Source organism: Delphinapterus leucas, chromosome 3 (genome assembly GCF_059928025.1).
Source record: "Delphinapterus leucas isolate spDelLeu-1000000601 "Yukka" chromosome 3, BTC_Dleu_Yukka2, whole genome shotgun sequence".
In the NCBI taxonomy this organism is placed as follows: Eukaryota; Metazoa; Chordata; class Mammalia; order Artiodactyla; family Monodontidae; genus Delphinapterus; species Delphinapterus leucas.
The window spans coordinates 106,602,662-106,625,431 of NC_143131.1; the positions used below are offsets into that span (position 1 = coordinate 106,602,662).

Genomic DNA, 22,770 nt, shown 5'->3' on the forward strand with positions numbered 1-22,770 from the left:
CATTAGTGCAAGATAGGACAGCATCTCACAGAGAAACAGTGATGAGTCGAAAGTTTCATTTCTGAACACACTCTGGAGGCTTCCAGAGCTACTTAGGTGCCTGGTGCACAGAGGCAGAGCAATACAGATTACAGTGACAATAAATTCAGCCCCTTGTTTTGTGGAGGATGTTTCTAATAAGTTTTATACGGATAGATTGCTTGACCTCAAAAAGTTTCTTATAGAGAAGAAATAGTGCAGAAGACATTGTCAGAATTAAAACAGAGTGAGTGAATGTGAAGATACAAAGAAATAGGGTATTATGTGTTGACAAATATTTCAATTTGGTAATTCAATAAAAATGCAACTTATGTAGCAAGTCAGTGGCATTATCCAGGGGTGTTTTTCACTTATTGCTTCTAAGAAGGTCATGTTATTGCTCTGTATGGGCTTTCAAAGACAGAACCAGTGTTAGAAGAGCCATTTCAGACATGCTGCAAATAACTGAGCAACATCGAGATTCCTCACACCGACAACACTCGTCCTGTATAAGCTCTTCTCTGGTTAAAAGCATTCAAATTTTTAAGAAACATGTATAATGGAATTGTAGGGACTTATACATTCACATCAGTCATGTGGTCTGCAAAAGTTAACTGTAAATTGTAATCTAGGTAAAAGCCTCTGTTACTTTTGTTTGTATAAGCTCGGATCCTAAATAAAACAGCTGCCAGCAGAATGCTCATTAAAGTGGATTTAAGATTCCAAACGAAAGGTTATTGATTTCAAAAGGGATAAATACCTCTAAACCATCTGAAGTTATTAAATTACCAATCATCTGAAGTTATTAAATTACCAATTTAGTTAGTTTAGTGGTTTTTGTTTTTTTTTTTTACTATCTTGGTTGTTTCGTAAGTAAACAGTATAAAGTGTTATGCTTGAAATGAAACTGAAAGGTATCAGCCAATAGTTATTTTCCACAGATATTTAGAAATTAATGATCTGCTGAAAAATGGTGATCAGTTTTGGTCTCCTTTGCTCCAAATTCCTGGCTCTTATAAAAAATATACCCTACTTCATGTCTATGAGAAGGGAAGATTAGGATGAGGTTAGATGATAAATTTTTAGCCACCAGCATGTAGCCAAAAGAGCCTGGCTTGGTCCTATCACATTTCCCATGTATATTTATGTACTGTACCATTTGGGTATTATAATAAAAATTTTTATCTGTCCCTGGAGGCAAAATTGAGTTATATATTAAATGGTTATTTTCTTTGTTTTCTGCTTAGGTATGCATGTAATGTGGTAGCATAATATATATTCCACACTTGTTTCATTCCTGCAGAGAGATAATATTTTTGCAGCTGACAGAGGAAAGACAACCTGTGCTTCCAGAATAAGAGAGAACATATTGACAGTATAAAATACAGATGTTCCCTGTGTTTTTTCTACTTCATGGTTGTATTCAGCAGAGGTTAACTTTCATGGGCATATTTCCCTATTTCTTGTTTAGGCAGTTGGACACAGAAGTCCACAGTAAATTCAAGATTGCAAAGGTGGTTTCAAGGAAAGTATTTCAAAATGTTTTCAGTGGGAGGAAAGTAACTTAAAAATGTGTTCCCCCTTCCTCCTCACAAGGGACTCTTTTCATAAGATTATTGGAATCAGAACAACCTTCCTACTTCTCTATAAGGAAGGAACTTTAAGTATATCCAATTTTTCTTTTAAAGAATTTTAAGTGGGAAACAAAAGTAAAATTTTCTTGTCACAGTCTAGGAAAAATAAGTGGAAACTGCTGTGACAAATATGGTATCCTAATCACATGTTTGATGCCTTCTTCTTTCCAGTTTCAGAAAGAAACAACCCAAGGAATGTAAAAGGAATATAGAAAGATCATTTATGCATCATAATCAGAAACTTCTCATCTGCATCCCTGAAGCTAAAGAGTTAGAGATGGAAATGGCACAGGTAGGAGTAAATGAAGGGGACACTGATGAGCCACTATTCACATTTTGGGTGTTCATCCTGGAAAAATTCATTCTTACTCTGTAAGAATAAGAGAAAAATTGCCAGGTAAATTGAGAAATTCAGTGGTTCAAATGAGGGGGATAAAATGTTGAGTATTCAGCTTAAATAACCTCTAGTAAAACAGTTGCTATAGAATAAAGGGAAGAACTTGGGGGTGGGGAAGCTAATTTTCTTAGGTTCAAAAGCATCATATATTACTTTTGTTTGAAAAGTAAAGTAAAAATCGAGAACCAAAAAATAGATCTTAGAGATAAAAAGAAGAGTAATTATGGGACATTCTTCTAGAACTCTGAGAGTTGGGAATTCAAGAGAAAAGTTGAGAGGCAGAAAAGATTGAAGTAGGAGAAGCAATATTGTTGTTACAGAAGTTCCAGAAGGAGAAAATAGTATGAATGAATGTCAAGCAATAATTAAAGAAAAAACATTTCAGAGTGGAAGGATTCATTGTTTATATGGAGAAAGCTTACCAAAGACTAGGCAGTATAATGAAAAGGAATCATACCCAGATGGTTTTCCATGGCCCGAATAATGAACAAATGCTGGAAGCAGCCAGCTGTGAAAAAAAAGGTCACTAAAAAACGTCATTAGACTTTTTATTTGCAACACTAATGCCAGAAAACCTCAGAGAAAATGTAAAGACTTCTGAAGAAAGAGCATTATGTTCCAAGAATTATAGACTGAGCCAAGCTATTACCTAAATGCAAGGACAAATGAAAACCTGGTTCAGATTTGTAAGAATTCAGAAATTATATGACTCATGTATGCTTTTTAAAAAATATAACTTAAAGTAGACCTTCAAGCAAAAACTAATCAAAATACAGAATTTAATAAAGATAAAGCTATGTTTTTAGAAAAACGAGCAGTGAGAAGTAAAACCTTAGATTTAACACTAAAGAATTGTTTTTAATGTGCCTGTGAAACTAAGTTCAATTTATAACAAAGAATTTTAGAATGAAAAATGTATGCTATAAACGTTCCCTAGAGATGTCAGGTGAGGAGAGAGGTGGAAAAGAGAAAGTAAAATATGATAAAGGTTTAATGTCAAACAAGGAGGATCCATATTTGTAACTATGAATTTGGCATTGACATTGATAAAGAATAAATTAAAACATGTTTAAAAATTTTTTTAAAACAAAACCAATTTTAAGTGAGACCATGAGAGAAAAAAGCACATAGCCCCATTATTCGAAAAGGTGCCAGTGTGTGTGTGTGTGTGTGTGTGTGTGTGTGTGTGTGTGTGTGTGGTTAGTGGGGGAGCAGCAAGAAAATACAGTGAAATGAACCAATGAAGTAAGATGCAAGGATTAAAAAGATAATAGTTTCCTCTATTAGATGTTTACTTCCAGGCTGTCATGGAGTAACTGCTACTGAATTTACTCTACCATTTTAAAACTGAACAAAATACATGGTGACAATTTTTAGGCGTTGGATAATAGGCAGTACAGGACTAGAGTCCTGGAAAGTCTGTAAATATGAGATAAGCACCACATTCAACCTTATTTTATGTCTGGGGGCACTTCCCAGGATGTGGCACAAGGAGGTGAAGCCCAAGTGAAGAACATCAGTCTCACTGAGCTGAGGAGGCAGAAATTAAAACAGAGGGGTTGTAAAGGAGGAGCTGGAATTAGCAGAATAGGATTCCAGAGAGGAGTAAGCTGTACAGATCAAGGTCTCAGAAGTCAGTGTGCAGATTCTCCTTAGCTCTTTGGCTGAGAGCTGGTCTGGGATTTACATTTATAGGTTAAGATTCTATAAGAACCTGAGATCCAGCAAGACAGCAGCTGCAGTGGAGCTAAGAAATAAATGGAAATGCCAGAGGTTATGCAGTGCTAAAAGATGTTGAAGTTTTGGTCCAGTCATAGTGGAAAGACTTCACTGAGCATATCAGTCATTAAATTGAGACCTCAGAAAGGTCACTTTTTAGGAGCCAGGAGTAAGACCATATCCCATGGTTAAGGTCAAAATTAATATACACTTGCCCAAACAAAGCATAAAATGAAGCCCAAAGAATCAAGAGAATTACCCAGTTATGTAGCTGTTGGCCAGAACAAATGCTACACCTTTAAAGGAGAGACAGCAAAATCCAAATGCTCTACAATGTGTTATCCATAACATACAACATTCAATAAAAGCACTACTACATATGCACAGAAGTAGGAAAAAGGGACCCATAATCAAGACAAAAAAAGCAAGCAATAGAAAGAGATCCTGAGATAATTCAGATTTTAGAGTTAGGACATAATTTTTAAATGGTAATTATAAACATGTTCAAGAATTTAAAGGAAAACATGGACATAATGAGCAAATAGGTGGGAAATCTCAAAAGAGAAATATAAACTATAAAAGAGTTTATATTAAAGTTTATATCAATTAAAAATACTAGAAATGACAATTTCCCTCAATGCCTTGAGGTTAGACACTGCAGAATAAAAAGTTTGAAAACAGATCAATAGAAAATATCAAAACTGGAAAACAGAAAATAGATTTTAACAAATGAGCAGAGGCTCAGTATCTTATGGAATAGTATCACTTGTCCCACATGTAATTGACATCTCAGAAGAAAAGGAAAAGGAGAATGGGTCAGAACTACTTAAAGAAATAATAACCAAAAGTATTAAAAACTTGGTGAAAAAAATCATTATGCAGATCTAAGAAACTCATAAAACCCAAGGTGTCATATCTTTCAAAATATTCTTCTAGAATGGGAGCTAAAAATATTTTAAGATGAATGTAAACTGAAGGAATTTGTTTATAATAGTCACGGCACTAAGAGAAGCGCTAAAGAAAGTTCACTGGCTTGAATATAAAACTTAGAATTATAAGAAGAAATAAAGATTGTTGAAAATTGTAAATATAAATAAATTTTATTTTCTTATCTTTAAATTTTTTGAAAAGATAATTGACTGATTTGAGCAAAAATAATAACTGTGTTGTGGCATTTCTAACATATGTGATGGTAAACTATGACAATAGCATTAAGAATTGGGTGGGATAAATGGAGTTCGACTGTTGGAAGATTCTTATATTTTACATGACATGGTATAATATTAATTAGAGGTAGACTGTGATAAGTTAAGGATGTGCACTGTAATCCTAAGAGCAGTCACTAATACACACACCCACATACAGAAAGAAAGGGAGAGAGAGAAAGAAAAAGAGGCAATAAAATCGAGTATTCAAAAGTATTTTATTGGCCAAAGAAAGCAGAAAGAACCAACAAAGAAACAAACATGAGATGGGACAAATAAAAAACAAATTGCAAGATGGTAGAATTAAACCCATTAAACCATATTAATAATTATATTCAATGTAAATGCACTAGATGTTCCTATTAATATTAATAAGTTTCACAATAAAAAGGTCAGTTTGTCAAGAGGATACAACAATCTTAAATGTGTATACATAGCTCCTGGAACACCTAAATATTATTAATTCAAGGATGACTCAACACAAGGAAATCCATTAATATAATTCACTACGTAAATGGATCAAAGGAGGAAAACCTCATGACATTTCAATATGAGCAAAAAATGCATTTGCTAAAATTCAATAATCACTCGATTAAAAACAAGTAAACAATAAGTCTTGGCAAGCTAGCAATAGAAGGAAACTTCCTTAAGCTGGTAAAGGTTAGCATATACCAAGAGCAAATATCATATTTAATATAAAACATAAGAAACATTCCTATTAACATTAGAAACAAGATAAATTTGCTCCTAACATTGCTGCTCTTTAACCTTAAATGGAATCTGACTCTAACTAATGCAATAAGACAAAAAGAATAACATATATATGTGTACATATATATAAATACTATAAAAGAAAGACACAAATATAATTATTTGCATAAGATTGCCTTGAAAATCCAAGGAAAAAATTATTAGAATCAATAAAGAGTTCAGTGTGGCTAGATACAAAATTAGCGTAGAAAAAATAAATGCTTTCCTATATATTATCGACAATATATTAAAGAATAAAACAGAAATGGAATCCATTCTCAGTAACGATAAAAACCATAAAGTGCCTAACAAGAATATAAGATTCATATGTTGAAACCTATAAAACTATAGGAAAAAAGTTATAAGAAGATCCAATAGATGCAGATATATAGCCCCTTCCTAAATAGACAATATTTTGAGATATTAATCCTTCCCAAGTTAATTTAGAAATGTAAAACAATCCTAATCATTATTATAAGACTTGACAAGTTCATTCTATAGGTCAAATGGTAGAGAAAATAATAAGTAATTGCCTGGAAAATTCTGAGAAGAAAAAAAAATGGGGGAAACTTCTCTTTTAGAAATTAAAACATATTTGAAAATATAACTGTAAAAGTATAAGGTTGGTGCAGGTAAAGGCAAATTATTACAATAATTACTAAGATTGAATAGAACTTAGAAGTATACACTGCTATTTCACATAATAGTTAAAAGCTCTGAATCACAAGCCAGGCCACATAGTAGCTGTGCATTCTTGGGCAAGTTAAATAAACTTTCTGTGCCTTAGTTTCCTTACTTGTAAAATAGGGACCATTATATCATCTATATCTTAGGATTGTTGTGAAGATTAAATAGGTTAATACACATAAAGCCCTTAGAAGAGTGTTTGGAATATGGTCAGAACTATGTAAGTGCCAGCTGCTATCAATGATAACAATGGTAAACAAATCAGTTGGAAGACATTGAAGTACTTCTCAAATCAAGGTGAAGTTCAGTTACCTATTTTGAAAGAAATACAATTGGGGTAGCTGGTTGTCCATTTTGAGAGATATATAGTTAGACACATACCTTACACCATACTCAAAGAACTAAACATAAAATGATCAGATGAAAATATAGAAAAAACATTCATAAGCATGGGGTGAAGAAATTGTATCGAAGATATAAAATATTAAAGTCATAAATGAAAATCGTCACATATTTAAATATATAAAAACTAAAAACAAAACAATGTACACAAAAAACAACATTAATAGACAACCCACAGCCTTGGAATATATTTGTATTATATTAATAAAGGATTAATATAAATACAAATCAATAGGAAAAAGACAAACACTCCAGTAGAAAAATTAACAATACATATGAAAAGCAATTTACAGAAAAAGAAATACAAATGTTCAATAAACTCTACAAAATGTGCAAACTCATTGGTAAATTAATGTGATGCATTTTCATCAATTTTCATGTGATTAGCGAACATATAAAAGCTTGGTAATACCCAGGGTTGATAAGGATGTGGCAAAGGGGCACTTTGATACTTTGTTGGCAGGAGGGTAAGAGGACAAACATATTTTGGAGGGAAATTTTTCAGTATCTCCTAAGATAAAAACTACCCATTTTTGTTGACTTAGCAATCCCATGTTTAGGAGTTTATCCTAAAGACTACCTCACATGCACATGGACCTAAAGTTTTATGTATAGGAATGATCACAGCAGGAGTGTTTATTATAGTGAAAAATGGGAAAAAGCCAAATATTCATCATCAGAAGAGCAGTTAAATAAATTATGGTAAAGTCATAATGTTGAATAACATACAATTATTAAAAAGGATGTAGTACATGAATTTCATATATTTTTAAAAGATTTATTTATTTATTTTTATTTATGTTGTTTTTGGCTGCGTTGGGTCTTTGTTGCTGCACGCGAACTTTCTCTAGTTGTAGCAAGTGGGGCCTACCCTTCGTTGCAGTGCGGGCTTCTCATTGTGGTGTCTTCTCTTGTTGCAGAGCATGGGCTCTAGGCGTGCGGGCTTCAGTAGTTGCAGGATGCAGGCTCAGTAGTTGTGGCGCACAGGCTTAGTTGCTCCGCGGCATGTGGGATTTTCCCAGACTAGGGCTTGAACCCGTGTCCCCTGCATTGGCAGGTGGATTCTTAACCACTGCACCACCAGGGAAGCCCAAATTTCATATTTTTATCATATATAAGTGGAAAGTGAAAAAAAAGTAAGTTTCAGGATAATTCCTCTTATTTTTTACACACACATGCACACACACGTGTGTGGGAAGGCATAGGAAAAATACTGAAATGAAAGTATTATACTAAACTGTTAATCATGGTTAACTCTGGGATGGGGTGAGGGAGATACAGCCTCACATTTTTAGTCTTTATTCTTAGGTACAATTTTAACTTTTTAAAATGAAAGCATGCTCATACACATCTCGTGTAATAAAGAACAATGAGACATAATAGAAGAATAATGACTTGAGAAGTTGAAGAAGCACCAGGATGCAGATTATTTTCTCAGTGAACGCTCTTAACTTAGCAGCTAATTCATGTAACCTTAAAACTGTTACAGAGCAAACATATGAAATATTTGAGCTCACTTAATATGGCTAACATAATCCTGAGACCAAACCTGACAAAGATAACACATAACAAAGCTACAGTTCAAGCTCATAAGCACGGATGCAAACATTTAAAGTAAAATACTAGGAAATACAGGTAACACATGATATTGAAGTAATGTTTATTCCATAAATGCAAAAACGTTTTAAGACTATGACAGTTCTTAATGTTTTTCACAGGTTAAAAGAGACAGGACACCTGACTGTCTAGAGGTGACCTGCCCATCACTGATCCATTCATTCATTCATTTAACAAATTTCTGTTGAGCCAGGCATTCTTTTCAGTTCTGGCATAAGACCAAACACTGATCCATACCACTAGGAACATACATTGTAAAGAGAATAATAGATAACTAGACAAATGATAAATGATAAATAATAAAGTATGAAGAAGTATTTAGATAGGAGAAGTACTAGAAATAGGAGAAAGAGATGGTCAAATTTTTACCTGAAATCAATAAAAATAATATTCATGTTGGAGAAAACTAGGATTATTTCCATTCAAGTTGAAAGTAGTACAGCCACTCTCTCCCACTCTCAGAGCTGTATTCAACAAGTTCTAACCAATGCAATGGGATAGCTGAAAGAAATGTCATACATATTTGAAAGAAAAATTATAATACACAATTATAACTGTACATTTCTATGATTATCTACCTAGAAAACTGAAGACAATCAGTTAAAAAAAATGAGAAGTGTTCAGTAAGGTGGCAGGTTACAAGAAAAATATAGAAATAAATAAATAATTCATATAAATAAATAAAATAAATATAGAAAAATTGTTATATATTAGTAATAATCAGTTATAATACATAATGGGAAAAGATGTCACCATAATAGCAAGAACAATATAGCATGCTTTGGCACAAACAATGGAAAATGCACAGGACATATAAAAAGATGATAAAGCTCTGAGGATAGAAAAGAAGTCTTAACTATATTTTTAGAGAGAAATAATCAGAATTATAAAGATGCCAGTTCTCCCTACATTATTTATCTGTAAACTCAATGAAATTCTAATGAAAATAGTGATGGAATTTGGGGGGAGTTTAGAAATTATTTTTCTTTAAAATTCTAATCTTTATTTTTGTCTAAGTTACACATACTCACTTTAAATATGATGAATTCTGCTATCTTATAATAACAGTTCTCGGCTTTACTCTTTCCAGCTTCTGATTGCCACTCCCAAAGTCAACAGTTTCCAATGCTTTGAGCAGTTTTTACTAGAAGAAGGTTTTCCTGATCTTAAGTTTTGCTTATTTCTTTCAGTTTTGAAGATTATCAATCCACTTCCTATTGTGAAAAGTAAGGTTTAGTTTTCTGACCTACTCCTCAAACCCCAGCAAGACTTCCCCCACACAAATACACACCACACAGACGAGCACATTTCACCTTCTTCTCTTTACCCTGACAATATTTTTGACTCTATCAGTATCTAAGGTTAAAATTAGTATGTCTATGTAAATACTATATACACAGTGTCTACAATTTCCTGTCATATAAAACTTGCTTTTGGGGGTAGTTAATAATTGCTCACTTTTAAATTTGCTTTGTTTTTGATACAATTGACAGAGAGGGGGAAGGAAGGAGGGATAGAGAGAGGAGAGAAGGAGGGAGCGAGGAAGGAAGGAAGGGAGGGAGGAAGGAGAGAAAAAGAAAACCAAAAGAATGAACCTCTAATTTCAGTCAAGCACTCAGAAAAAAATAAAATCTAAGAATTCGGTTCTTGAAAATATGCATTTGGACCATCTTTCTACTTCACACTGGACTTGGTTACTCTCCAGACTTGCTGCCCCACTTTTTCAGGACCTTCCCTTCATTGTCATCCTGGGCACATTCCTTTTCCTTTTCCTCATGTTGGAGCTTCCATTTGCTGGGTCCCTTGTCTCTTTCATGGTTTATACACTGGTTTGTGGGGAGCACTTCATCCAGTAGATTCCAGGAAACTGTGGCATGCAACTGGCCTAGGAGGAAATGCTATTGCCACTGCCCCACCGGACACTAGAGAGAACTGCTGTCTCCTCTGCCACTCCATCTCAAATCAACCACTGGGAAGACTCTGGGAAATCTGCACTGCCATCACTGCCCCCCATGATGCCCATGACGTCTGTGCCTGCCAGTTCAAAACTCTACCTGGAACAGTGTTTTAAAATTAATCTGCAGCCGCATAGCACAGGGAGACCAGCTCAGTGCTTTGTGACCACCTAGAGCGGTGGGATATCGAGGGTGGGAGGGAGGGAGACACAAGAGGGAAGAGATATGGGAACATATGTATATGTATAACTGATTCACTTTGTTATAAAGCAGAAACTAACACACCATTGTAAAGCAATTATACTCCAATAAAGATGTTAAAAAAATTAATCTGTTAGAGCCTTTAAATACATCTTTATAGGTCATGTTTATAAATGTTAAGAAAAGTTAATGTTAAGAAAATCTCCTGGGACTTCCCTGGTGGCACAGTGGTTAAGAATCTGCCTGCCAATGCAGGGGACACAGGTTCGAGCCCTGGTCTGGGAAGATCCCGCATGCTGTGGAGCAACTAAGCCCATGCGCCACTGCTACTGAGCCTGTGCTCTAGAGCTCATGAGCCACAACTACTGAGCCCGTGTGCTGCAACTACTGAAGCCTGTGGGCCTAGAGCCTGTGCTCTGCAACAAGAGAAGCCACCACAGTGAGAAGCCCGCTCACCACAAGGAAGAGTAGTCCCTGCTCGCCGCAACTAGAGAAAGCCTGTGCGCAGCAACGAAAACCCAACATGGCCAAAAATAAATACATTAATTAATTAATAAAAAAGAAGAGAAAATCTCCTTCATTCCTCCTACTCGGGTTGGAATAATTTGAGATAGATCAAATTCAAATGGTGGTGGTGCCCAAATGGGTTTATTCTCATCAACTTGGTGGGTAACACCAACCTCTTAGGAAAAATATAGTTTATAATTTTAAGTAAACATATACATCAAACATTTCAACAAAGTAATCCATAACACATGGTCTAATTGCAAGGTCGTAAGTCAACATTTGGTAAAAATATTAAAAATAAACCTTCAAATATTATAAGAAAGCTTTGTCCGTAGCAAACAGACTTATGCAGAAGCTCAGCTTTTCGGTGACAAGATATAGAATGTCCAGTTTTCATTTAAATTTCTTTGTAATAGGTATGTACATAATTGCTAAATATTACTTATTTATAAAGCTGTAAGAGCTAGCACAAGGAATAAAAAGTTTTATTTTTTCACATTCATGAAAAATTAAGATCTGCTTCTACTACTTCAGTAGTATTTTCTATCAAATGCTAAATAATATGTTTAACATAGTGGTGAAATATAGAAATTAACTTATTTTCTGCACATGCAAAGGTTTAGCTTTTTTTTTTTAATAGAAGGATGATAACAGGAATCAGATAGAGACCCATCAATCTGATATTTAACTTTACTTTTCCAGTTATGTTCAGTATTCTTGGTTTGTGCAGTGAATTCTCTTCCCTATGGAATAAAAATGGAAACATTTTCTTAATGTCAGAGTAGAGACCAAATGACATATGTGCTAGCATCAGTTGTCTCTAGAGACAACACTGAGGAAATGAGATTGGTTTTAAGGGATTGGGACACAAATGAAGAAGAAGAAAATTAAGAAGTAAATTATATGATGATAACAGTTGCTTTCAAGCACGGGGCCACTTAAATTCTACAAACTTAATCAGAGAAAAGAGTTGTAAGTACTTTCACATTCCAAGTTAGATCAACTTTGGGTTGCATATTATCCATCAGTAATGATTTAAAATCTATTCTCTGCTTCAGATTTGGAACAATATGAATTTGGAAGACATGGAAGGAAAGAGGCATAGGGTTGCAGAACAGAATTTATAAGCATTTTTCTGAGTTTCTCTTACCTAATTATATATCCGTTTTTTGATCAAGAAGACAGTGGTGGCAAGAGTCATTGCAGTGGTTGAAAGGCAGCAGTTCTACACTGAGCCCTCTAATCGGGATTGCACCCAAGAGCCTCTTGTAATATAAATTCCATTCATGAGATAGTTTGAGCCTGAACTTTGAACAATTCCAGATGAGAATAGGTTGCAGAGGAAAATTTGCCAAGGCTGACTGTGATTCTCCATGATGACAAGATTGATAAATGTGAAGTGGGGCTGGGAATCAAGATGATCATACCTCCCCTGCCACCCAGTGGCCAAAGAATGAGTTCTGCGTAATTGGGATGTACACTCCTAGGGTTATGATTTTCTCAGTCTATAATGTTTTTCATTTTCCCATGATCCAACAATCTTTATTTTGAACTTCCATTCTATTTGGTGGTGGGAAATTAATCCAGTCAATTCATCCTCCTCCTAAGGCTTGAGGGATGCGGGTGCGGGGAGGGGAGGGTGTTAAGTTGCCTTGAGGTGTCACATGGAGAGGGTGTGGCCCAGGTCATCATCTGTCCTGTGTGGAATTTGCTGTGATGTAGGAGGCCATCTGGTTCCTGGTTGTCATTACCCTTCTGTCCTGATGTCTGCATTCCTACCTCATCTCTGGTTGCATGGTTCTTGCCGCTGTGTCCCTCATCATGGCTGCAAGTCCCCTCCAGGTCCATCAGCCCCCTCTTGGCTAAATTTCTCAGTTTTCAGTTCTCAGTTTTACATTTTGCATGATATTTCATGCCGCTCTGGAACTGTGGGAAACTGAGGAGTTATCTCATGCCCTGTCTGCCTGGAGGGGCTGCCATTTCAAAGTGGCTCAGGGCATAAATTAAGATGTCTCCAGCTGTAATAGGAAACTTATCTCAAACTGCCTTAAGGCAAGTTTTTAGCTCATAGAAGAAGTCAAGAGGTGAGGTGAGCTTCAGAGTGTGTAGATTCAACAGTTAAAGAGTTGGGTTCTCTCTGCCCTGCCTTCTGCCTGTCATCTTCATTCTAAGGTGGGCTGCTGTCTTTGTTGTATGATAGCTGCCTGCAGAAATTAGGGCTTTCTCTTTTATATAATTGGTTTTTCATGCTTCTTTCTTAAGAATGAAGAGGAATGTTTCTAGAAGTCTCCGGCAAGCCCCTCTTTATCTTTTGTCAGGATAACTGGGCCATAGGCCTATTTCTAAACCAATTTTTAGCAAGAGGAATGGGATTACCCTTAGACCAAAATCAGGCTGAACCCTGAAGCTAAGGTGGGGGCTCACCATCTCCTCAGGCATTTGTCTGTGTGTGGGAGGAGTGAGGACCTGAATGAAATATGGAATTTGTTAGGAAAAGAACAAGGAGGACAGATGTTCTCTAGGCAATAATAACAGCCAAGATTTAGTTAGGAAAACAAATCACCCTAGGAATTTCAAACAGAATGAGATTTAACCCAGGGAATTAAGCTACAAATTTGTTGAAAGGAATGAACGAGAAAAAAAGAAGGGGAGGAAATTGATGTTAGTCAATGTTCAGGAGCTCCAGGAAGCTGCTGTAGCCCCTGTAGGAGACCACACCTGTCTAACCCTGAATTGCTCTGAGACAGTGCTCTTATGCCCCTGCAGAGACAGTGCAGTTGCTAGAGGGGTACACTGCTGCCACAGTCAAGGCCAGAAGATGTGGCTCTGCCTTTCTTCTTCCCTTTAATCTTTTTTTAAAAACAGATTTATTGAGATATAATCTATACACCATGCTATTCAACCATTTAAAGTAATTCGCTGGCTTTAGTATATTCAGAGTTGTGCATCCATCACCACAATCAATTCTGGAACATTTTCATTAGCCCTGAAAGAAACCCCTTCTCCTTAGATGTCACCCCTCAACCCCCCATCCCCCTCCCCAACCCTAGGAAAACACTAATTGATTTTTTGTCTCTGTAGATTTGCCTATTCTGGACTTTTCGTATAAATAGAATCTTAAAATATATCGCCCTTTGTGATTGCATTCTTTTGCTTAGCATATTTCCAAGGTTCATGCATGTTGTAGCATGTGTCAGTATTTGCTTTTATTGATGAATAATATTCCATTGTATGAATATACCACATTTTATTTATCCATTCATCAGTTAATGGGCATTTGGGTTATTTCAGCTTTTTGGCTATTACTGATAATGCTGATATGAACATTCATGTATAAGCTTTTGTGTGGATGTATATATGTTTGGTATATACTTAGGAGCTGAACTGCTGAGTCATATGGTAACTTTAAGTTTAACCTTTTGGAGAAATGCTAAACCGATTTCCAAAGATGCTGCACCATTTTACATCCCACCAGCAGTGTATAAGGGTTCCAATTTCTCTACATCCTCACCAACACTTGTTGTTATCTTATTTTTTTATTATAGCCTTCCTAGTGGTTATGGAATAGTACCCCATTGTGCTTTTGATTTACACTTCCCTGATGGCTAATGATGTTGAGCATCTTTTCTTGTGATTATTCATCACTTGTATATACTTTTTTTGAGAAATGTCTGTTTGGATACTTTGCCCATTTTTTAATTGGGTAATTTGTCTTTATTATTGAGTTGTAATGTTTCTTAATATATTCTATATTTCTAGATACAAGTTCCTTATATATGTGATTTACAAATATTTTCTCCCATATTGTGGGCTGTCTTTTCACTTTTTGATAATGTCCATTGGTATATGAAAGTTTTTGATTTTGATAAAGTCTAATTTAACTGTTTCTTTTTCTTTTGCTGCCTATACTTTTGGTATCGTATTTAAGAATCCATTGCAAAATCAGAGATCATGAAGATTTACTCCTATGTATTCTACTAAGAATTTTACAGTTTTACTTCATGGATTTAGGTCTTAAATCCATTTTGAGCTAAATTTTGTATATGATTTGAGGTAGAGGTCCAAATTCAGTCTTTTGCATGTGAGTATCCAGTTGTCCCAGCATTTCACTTTAATCTTGTGCGAGTCCTTTCCACTAGCATGTCCTGAACTGAAACCTGCCCAGCAAGGGGGATTGGGAAATGTAGTTTCTAGGCTTCTAGCCCCTGTGATACAAGGGAGAGATTAGATGGGTGGGAACCAGCCTGCAGTATCTGGCAAACAACTAACACATCAGCCTTCTGTGGTGATTTGCTCTCTCTTTGTTGTCGAAAACCAGCAGTCCCCAACATTTTTGGCACCAGGGACTGGTTTTGTGGAAGACAATTTTTCCACGGATGGGCGGGGCGGGGCAGGGGATGGTTCGGGTGGTAATGCAAGTGATGGGGAGTGGACCACTCACCTCCTCCTGTGCGGCCTGGTTCCTAAAAGGCTGCTGACTGGTCCTGGTCCATGGCCTGGGGGTTGGGGACCCCTGGTCTAGACAGAAAGCAGGCCACAAGTCTCCTTTTATTCAAAGATGCTAAACCTGTCTAGGATCAGTCCATCACCCTCAGGTCTTTGGAGGGGTACAGGATATAGGGCCCCAACTCACTTTATTCTATTTCTCTCCTTTCTGTTCTTCCCTCTCCCCAGTTAAGAGAATTCTAAAATTGAGTATAAGAAAAACTCTGTCATATATCTTTCCAGATATTTTGTTTTACATGCTTTTGTTCTCTAGTTTTTTTTTGTTTTGTTTTTTGTTTTTTGGCGGTACGCGGGCCTCTCACTGTTGTGGCCTCTCCCGGTGCGGAGCACAAGCTCTGGACGCGCAGGCTCAGCGGCCATGGATCACGGGCCCAGCCACTCCGCTGCATGTGAGATCTTCCCGGACCGGGGCACGAACCTGTATCCCCTGCATTGGCAGGCGGACTCTCAACCACTGCGCCACCAGGGAAGCCCTGTTCTCTAGTTTTATCTCTTTCCTCTCCTCGGTTGAGCCTTCAAGCCAAACTGCCTGTACTAAAAAGTAGGGTCTTGATAGAGATGGGGACAATTTTGGATCAATATGAAGTTTTATCCTGCCACATATGGTCATACTGCTGATGGGGTGAAAATAGAGGTGAGGCGGGGCAAATCCTCATAACAGTTGCTAAAAATAACAAAGTAAGGGCCATGCTAAGACAAAAGAGCAACAATAAACATTTTCTACTGCTTTAAGAAATATATATGGTACTAGGTATTGCCTACCTTTAAAGACATATTGCATTTCTTTTCTAAATTTTGAAACAGTTTGAAACATACTATGATGAGCTTTTTTAAAAGAATGAAAAAAATCTTAAAGATGTATGAGATTATTTTAGATAGATTATTAGATACTAGAAAGTGGCATTTTGCCTGACAAATTGGGATATGGTTTCGTGACTGTGATGCAATGCTCCAGAGACAGGGGTGAGACTTTGGCGAAGGGAGAGAGATTCTCAAGGAGGAGATGAACAATTACATATAAGGTGCTAAAACTAATGGGTAAGCAAGACACTGATGCTTTTTCTAGAGAATTCCAGTTATGACCATGCAGGTATTAGGGGTAACTTAGCAATGATTTTACAACTGTGTTTTATAATAAACCATAGCATACTACTATAGACTGAACTGTTTAAACACCTTGGAGACTTTAATTTATTTAGCTTAAGAACTTAGTTGAAAGGAAAACAATAATGGAAACTAAGCTGTAGGATTGCTTTTCCTGAATTCTAAATTTAGCTTAAACATATTTCTAATTGTCTGTGCCAAGAATATTTTCCTGAAAATCATTTGAATTGTATAACCTGATCACCTTTATTTATACAGGGATGTAGATGGGCATAAACATACTCACTGTATTTTACTGTGTTGATTTTTAGCCTAGGTAATCCTGTAAATGATTAATTATATTCCATCTGATTATCAAACTACTTAACTTAAATCCAGTGTGATCATAAAAGATGAGTAAATCTTTAGTGCCAATAGAGGAGATTGTACACATGGTTACATTTAAGAAGGCAAAAGAAACTGCACCATGTGACCAGTGCCTGAATAAGATTAAATCCCTATTACATTGGTGTCATAAACCAAAAAGGTATAGACTGTGTGAAGAGCAATACAAATTCACAGCCATCACTTTGGGTCTGTATAACAGAAGACAAATGTTCTTGCTCTCTAAACTGATTCTCTTATGAAACTAGGTGGGGAACATTACATTGCCTACTATATGAAATGTCCTTCTCCATTTTTAATTTATGTTCAGATGACTTCGCATTACATGTGGGTATAAATGGGGAACTTTTAAATGAGCAATAGAAAAGGAAAACATTGTGTGAGAACTCAAGGGTGTGATATCAATATAGCTCCCAGGGAAAAGGGAACCCTCCTACACTGTTGGTGGGAATGTAAATTGGTGCAGCCACTGTGGAAAACAGTATGGAAGTTCCTTAAAAAACTAAAAGTAGAGTTACCATATGATCCAGCAATTCCATTCCTGGGCATATATCCAGAAAAGATGAAAACTTTAATTCAAAAAGATACCTGCACCCTAATGTTCATAGGAGCGCTATTTACGATAGCCAAGATATGGAAGCAAGCTAAATGTCCATCAACAGATGAATGGATAAAGAACATGTGGTATATATATATATATATATATATATATATATATATATATACAGTGGAATATCACCCAGCCATAAAAAAAAATGAAATAATGCCATTTGCAGCAACATGGATAGACCTAGAGATTATCATACTAAGTGAAGTAAGTCAGACAGATAAAGACAAATATATGATTTCACTTATATATGAAATCTAAAAAAATTATGCAAATGAATTTATTTACAAAACAGAAATAGACCCAAAGGTATAGAAAACAAACTTATGGTTACCAAAGGGGAAAGGGTGGGGGAGGGATAAATTAGGAATTTGGGATTAACAGATACACACTACTAAATATAAAATAGATAAACAACAAAGATCTACACTATGGCAGGGGAACTATATTTAATATCTTGTAATAACCTATAATGGAAAAGAATATGAAAAAGAATAGATATATATGTATGTGTATAAATGAATCACTTTGCTGTACACCTGAAACATTGTAAATCATGGCCTTTACTTCTCTGCTGTTGGAAAAGTCTTAATCACACTATAAGGTCATACATACAGCTTCATTCAATATTCAATATATGATAATACATTGCATAACATGCTTTAAAAAATACATTTAAAAGAGAGACGGGCCAACATTTATCAAATACCTGCTACATACAGGCAGAATGTAGGCACTTTATATTCACTTTTGTGTTACACAAATGATTCAGTAGGCACTAGCCACACGTAGCTATTCAAACTCAAAACTTAAATTAATTAAAATTAAATTACAATTTAGTTCTTTGGTCGTACTAGCTACACTTTGAGTGCTGAATAGCAATGTGACTAGTGGCTGCCATGATGAATGGCATAGACGTAGAACATTTCCATCATTGTAGAAAGTTCTATTGGACAGCTCTGGATGTCTGTCTCAACTCTTTCCTTTTTCAGAATGAAATCTATCAATCTTAAATCATGTTAAATAACACCATGAAGAAATAATCAGTCCAGAATGTGGCATTTTCTCTAAGAAAACTGATCTGAGCTCTTAGAAGAGTCAGCGCCATGGGCAAATAAAGTTGGGGTAGAGGGTACTGTTCTAGATTTCAAAAGGCTTCAGAGAGATAACAACCAAATGTAATGTTTGATACTGGTCTGAACAGAAACAGTTAATTTCTTATTTGTTTCAATGAGGAAATTTGATAATGGACTAGATATTAAATGACAGTATGGAATAATTGTCAATTTTGTTAGGTGTCATAAAGGTATTGTGGTATTTTGGAGTATGTTCCAGCTTTTTGGACATCTGTGCTCAAGCATTTAGAAGTGAAATATCTCGGTACTTTTCATGTATTTTGGAATGATATAACAAAAATATAGGCATGAAGTGACTATGGCCCAATGTTAACGATTGTTAAAACTAGGTGGCGAGTACTATGTTTCTAATTTTGATATATTTTTAAACAGCTGAAATGAAAATATTATTGAAAAACCTTTTTAAAAAATTTTTAACATCTTTATTGGAGTATAATTGCTTTACAATGGTGTGTTAGTTTCTGCTTTATAATAAAGTGAATCAGCTATACATATACATATGTTCCCATATCTCCTCCCTCTTACATCTCCCTCCCTCCCACCCTCCCCATCCTACCCCTCTAGGTGGTCACAAACCACCGAGCTGATCTCCCTGTGCTATGCAGCTGCTTCCCACCAGCTATCTATTTTACATTTGGTAGCGTATATATGTCCATGCCACTCCATCACATTGTCACAGCTTACCCTACCCCCTCCCCATATCCTCAAGTCCATTCTCTAGTAGTTCTGTGTCTTCATTCCCATCTTACCCCTAGGTTCTTCATGACCTTTTTTTTTCTTAGATTCCATATATATGTGTTAGCATACAGTATTTGTTTTTCTCTTTCTGACTTACTTCACTCTGTGTGACAGACTCTAGGTCCATCCACCTCACTACAAATATCTCAATTTCGTTTCTTTTTATGGCTGAGTAATATTGCATTGTATATATGTGCCACATCTTCTTTATCCATTCATCCGATGTTGGACACTTAGGTTGCTTCCATGTCTTGGCTATTGTAAATAGAGCTGCAATGAACATTCTGGTACATGATTCTTTTTGAATTATGGTTTTCTCAGGGTATATGCCCAGTAGTGGGATTGCTGGGTCGTATGGTAATTCTATTTTTAGTTTTTTAAGGAACCTCCATACTGTTCTCCATAGTGGCTGTACCAATTTACATTCCCACCAACAGTGCAAGAGGATTCCCTTTTCTCCACACCCTCTCCAGCATTTATTGTTTCTAGATTTTTTGATGATGGCTATTCTGACTGGTATGAGATGATATCTCATTGTAGTTTTGATTTGCATTTCTCTAATGATTAATGATGTTGAGCATTCTTTCATGTGTTTGTTGGCAATCTGTATATCTTCTTTGGAGAAATGTCTATTTAGGTCTTCTGCCCATTTTTGGATTGGGTTGTTTGTTTTTTTGTTATTGAGCTGCATGAGCTGCTTGTAAATCTTGGAGATTAATCCTTTGTCAGCTGCTTCATTTGCAAATATTTTCTCCCATTCTGAGGGTTGTCTTTTTGTCTTGTTTATGGCTTCCTTTGCTGTGCAAAAGCTTTGAAGTTTCATTAGGTCCCATTTGTTTATTTTTGTTTTTATTTCCATTTCTCTAGGAGGTGGGTCAAAAAGGATCTTGCTGTGATTTATGTCATAGAGTGTTCTGCCTATGTTTTCCTCGAAAAGTTTGATAGTGTCTGGCCTTACATTTAGGTCTTTATCCATTTTGAGTTTATTTTTGTGTATGGTGTCAGGGTGTGTTCTAATTTCATACTTTTACATGTACCTGTCCAGTTTTCCCAGCACCACTTATTGAAGAGGCTCTCTTTTCTCCACTGTATATTCTTGCCTCCTTTATCAAAGATAAGGTGACCATATGTGCGTAGGTTTATCTCTGGGCTTCCTATCCTGTTCCATTGATCTATATTTCTGTTTTTGTGCCAGTACCATACTGTCTAGATTACTGTAGCTTTGTAGTATAGTCTGAAGTCAGGGAGCCTGATTCCTCCAGCTCCATTTTTCTTTCTCAATATTGCTTTGGCTATTCGGGGTCTTTTGTACTTCCATACAAATTGTGAAATTTTTTGTTCTAGTTCTGTGAAAAATGCCAGTGGTAGTTTGATAGGGATTGCATTGAATCTGTAGATTGCTTTGGGTAGTAAAGTCATTTTCACAATGTTGATTCTTCCAATCCAAGAACATGGTATATCTCTCCATCTATTTGTATCATGTTTAATTTCTTTCATCAGTGTCTTATAATTTTCTGCATACAGGTCTTTTGTCTCCTTAGGTAGGTTTATTCCTAGATATGTTATTCTTTTTGTTGCAGTGGTAAATGAGACTGTTTTCTTAATTTCACTTTCAGATTTTTCATCATTAGTGTATAGGCATGCCAGAGATTTCTGTGCATTAATTTTGTATCCTGCTACTTTAGCAAATTCATTGATTAGCTCTAGTAGTTTTCTGGTAGTATCTTTAGGATTCTCTATGTAGAGTATCATGTCATTTGCAAACAGTGACAGCTTTACTTCTTTTACGATTTGGATTCCTTTTATTTCTTTTTCTTCTCTGATTGCTGTGGCTACAACTTCCAAAACTATGTTGAATAATAGTGGTGAGAGTGGGCAACCTTGTCTTCTTCCTGATCTTAGCGGAAATGGTTTCAGTTTTTCACCATTGAGGACGATGTTGGCTGTGGGTTTGTCATATATGGCCTTTATTATGTTGAGGAAAGTTCTCTCTATGCCTACTTTCTGGAGGGTTTTTATCTTAAATTGGTGTTGAATTTTGTCAAAAGCTTTCTCTGCATCTATTGAGATGATCATATGGTTTTTTTCCTTCAATTTGTTAATATGGTGTATCATGTTGATTGATTTGCGTATATTGAAGAATCCTTGCATTCCTGGGATAAACCCCACTTGATCATGGTGTATGATCCTTTATTTGTCTTGTTGGATTCTGTTTGCTAGTATTTTGTGGAGGATTTTTGTATCTATGTTCATCAGTGATACTGGCCTGTAGTTTTCTTTCTTTGTGACATCTTTGTCTGGTTTTGGTATCAGGGTGATGGTGGCCTCGTAGAATGAGTTTGGGAGTGTTCCTCCCTCTACTATATTTTGAGAGTTTGAGAAGGATAGGTGTTAGCTCTTCTCTAAATGTTTGATAGAATTCGCCTGTGAAGCCATCTGGTCCTGGGCTTTTGTTTGTTGAAAGGTTTTAATCACAGTTTCCATTTCAGTGCTTGTGACTGGTCTGTTCATATTTTCTATTTCTCCCTGGTTCAGTCTCGGTAGTTTGTGCATTTCTAAGATTCGTCCATTTGTTTCAGGTTGTCCATTTTATTGGCATAGAGTTGCTTGTAGTAATCTCTCATGATCCTTTGTATTTCTGCAGTGTCAGTTGTTATTTCTCCTTTTTCATTTCTAATTCTATTGATTTGAGTCTTCTCCCTTTTTTTCTTGATGAGTCTGGCTAGTGGTTTATCTATTTTGTTTATCTTCTCAAAGAACCAGCTTTTAGTGTTATTGATTTTTGCTATCGTTTCTTTCATTTCTTTTTCATTTATTTCTGATCTGATCTTTATGATTTCTTTCCTTCTGCTAACTTTGGGGTTTTTAAATTCTTCTTTCTCTAATTGCTTTAGGTGCAAGGTTAGGTTGTTTATTTGACGTGTTTCCTGTTTCTTAAGGGGGCTTGTATTGCTATAAACTTCCCTCTTAGAACTGTTTTTGCTGTATCCCATAGGTTTTGGGTCGTCATATCTCCATTGTCATTTGTTTCTAGGTATTTTTTGATTTCCTCTTTGATTTCTTCAGTGATCACTTGGTTAATAGTAGTGTATTGTTTAGCCTCCATGTGTTTGTATTTTTTACAGATCTTTCCTGTAATTGATATCTACTCTCATAGCGTTGTGGTCAGAAAAGATACTTGATATGATTTCCATTTTCTAAAA

At 35.8% G+C, this 22,770-nt stretch overlaps 1 long non-coding RNA gene across 1 annotated transcript in view; it reads left to right on the forward strand.

Moving 5' to 3' along the window:
- The window catches only part of LOC149749634 (uncharacterized), a 171,724-nt gene extending 156,913 nt beyond the window's left edge, over nucleotides 1-14,811 (forward strand). Inside the window, exon 5 of the long non-coding RNA XR_016392759.1 lies at nucleotides 1,824-14,811. This is a non-coding gene — a long non-coding RNA (uncharacterized LOC149749634). The remainder of the gene's footprint in view (nucleotides 1-1,823) is intronic.
- Nucleotides 14,812-22,770: the final 7,959 nt, after the last annotated feature.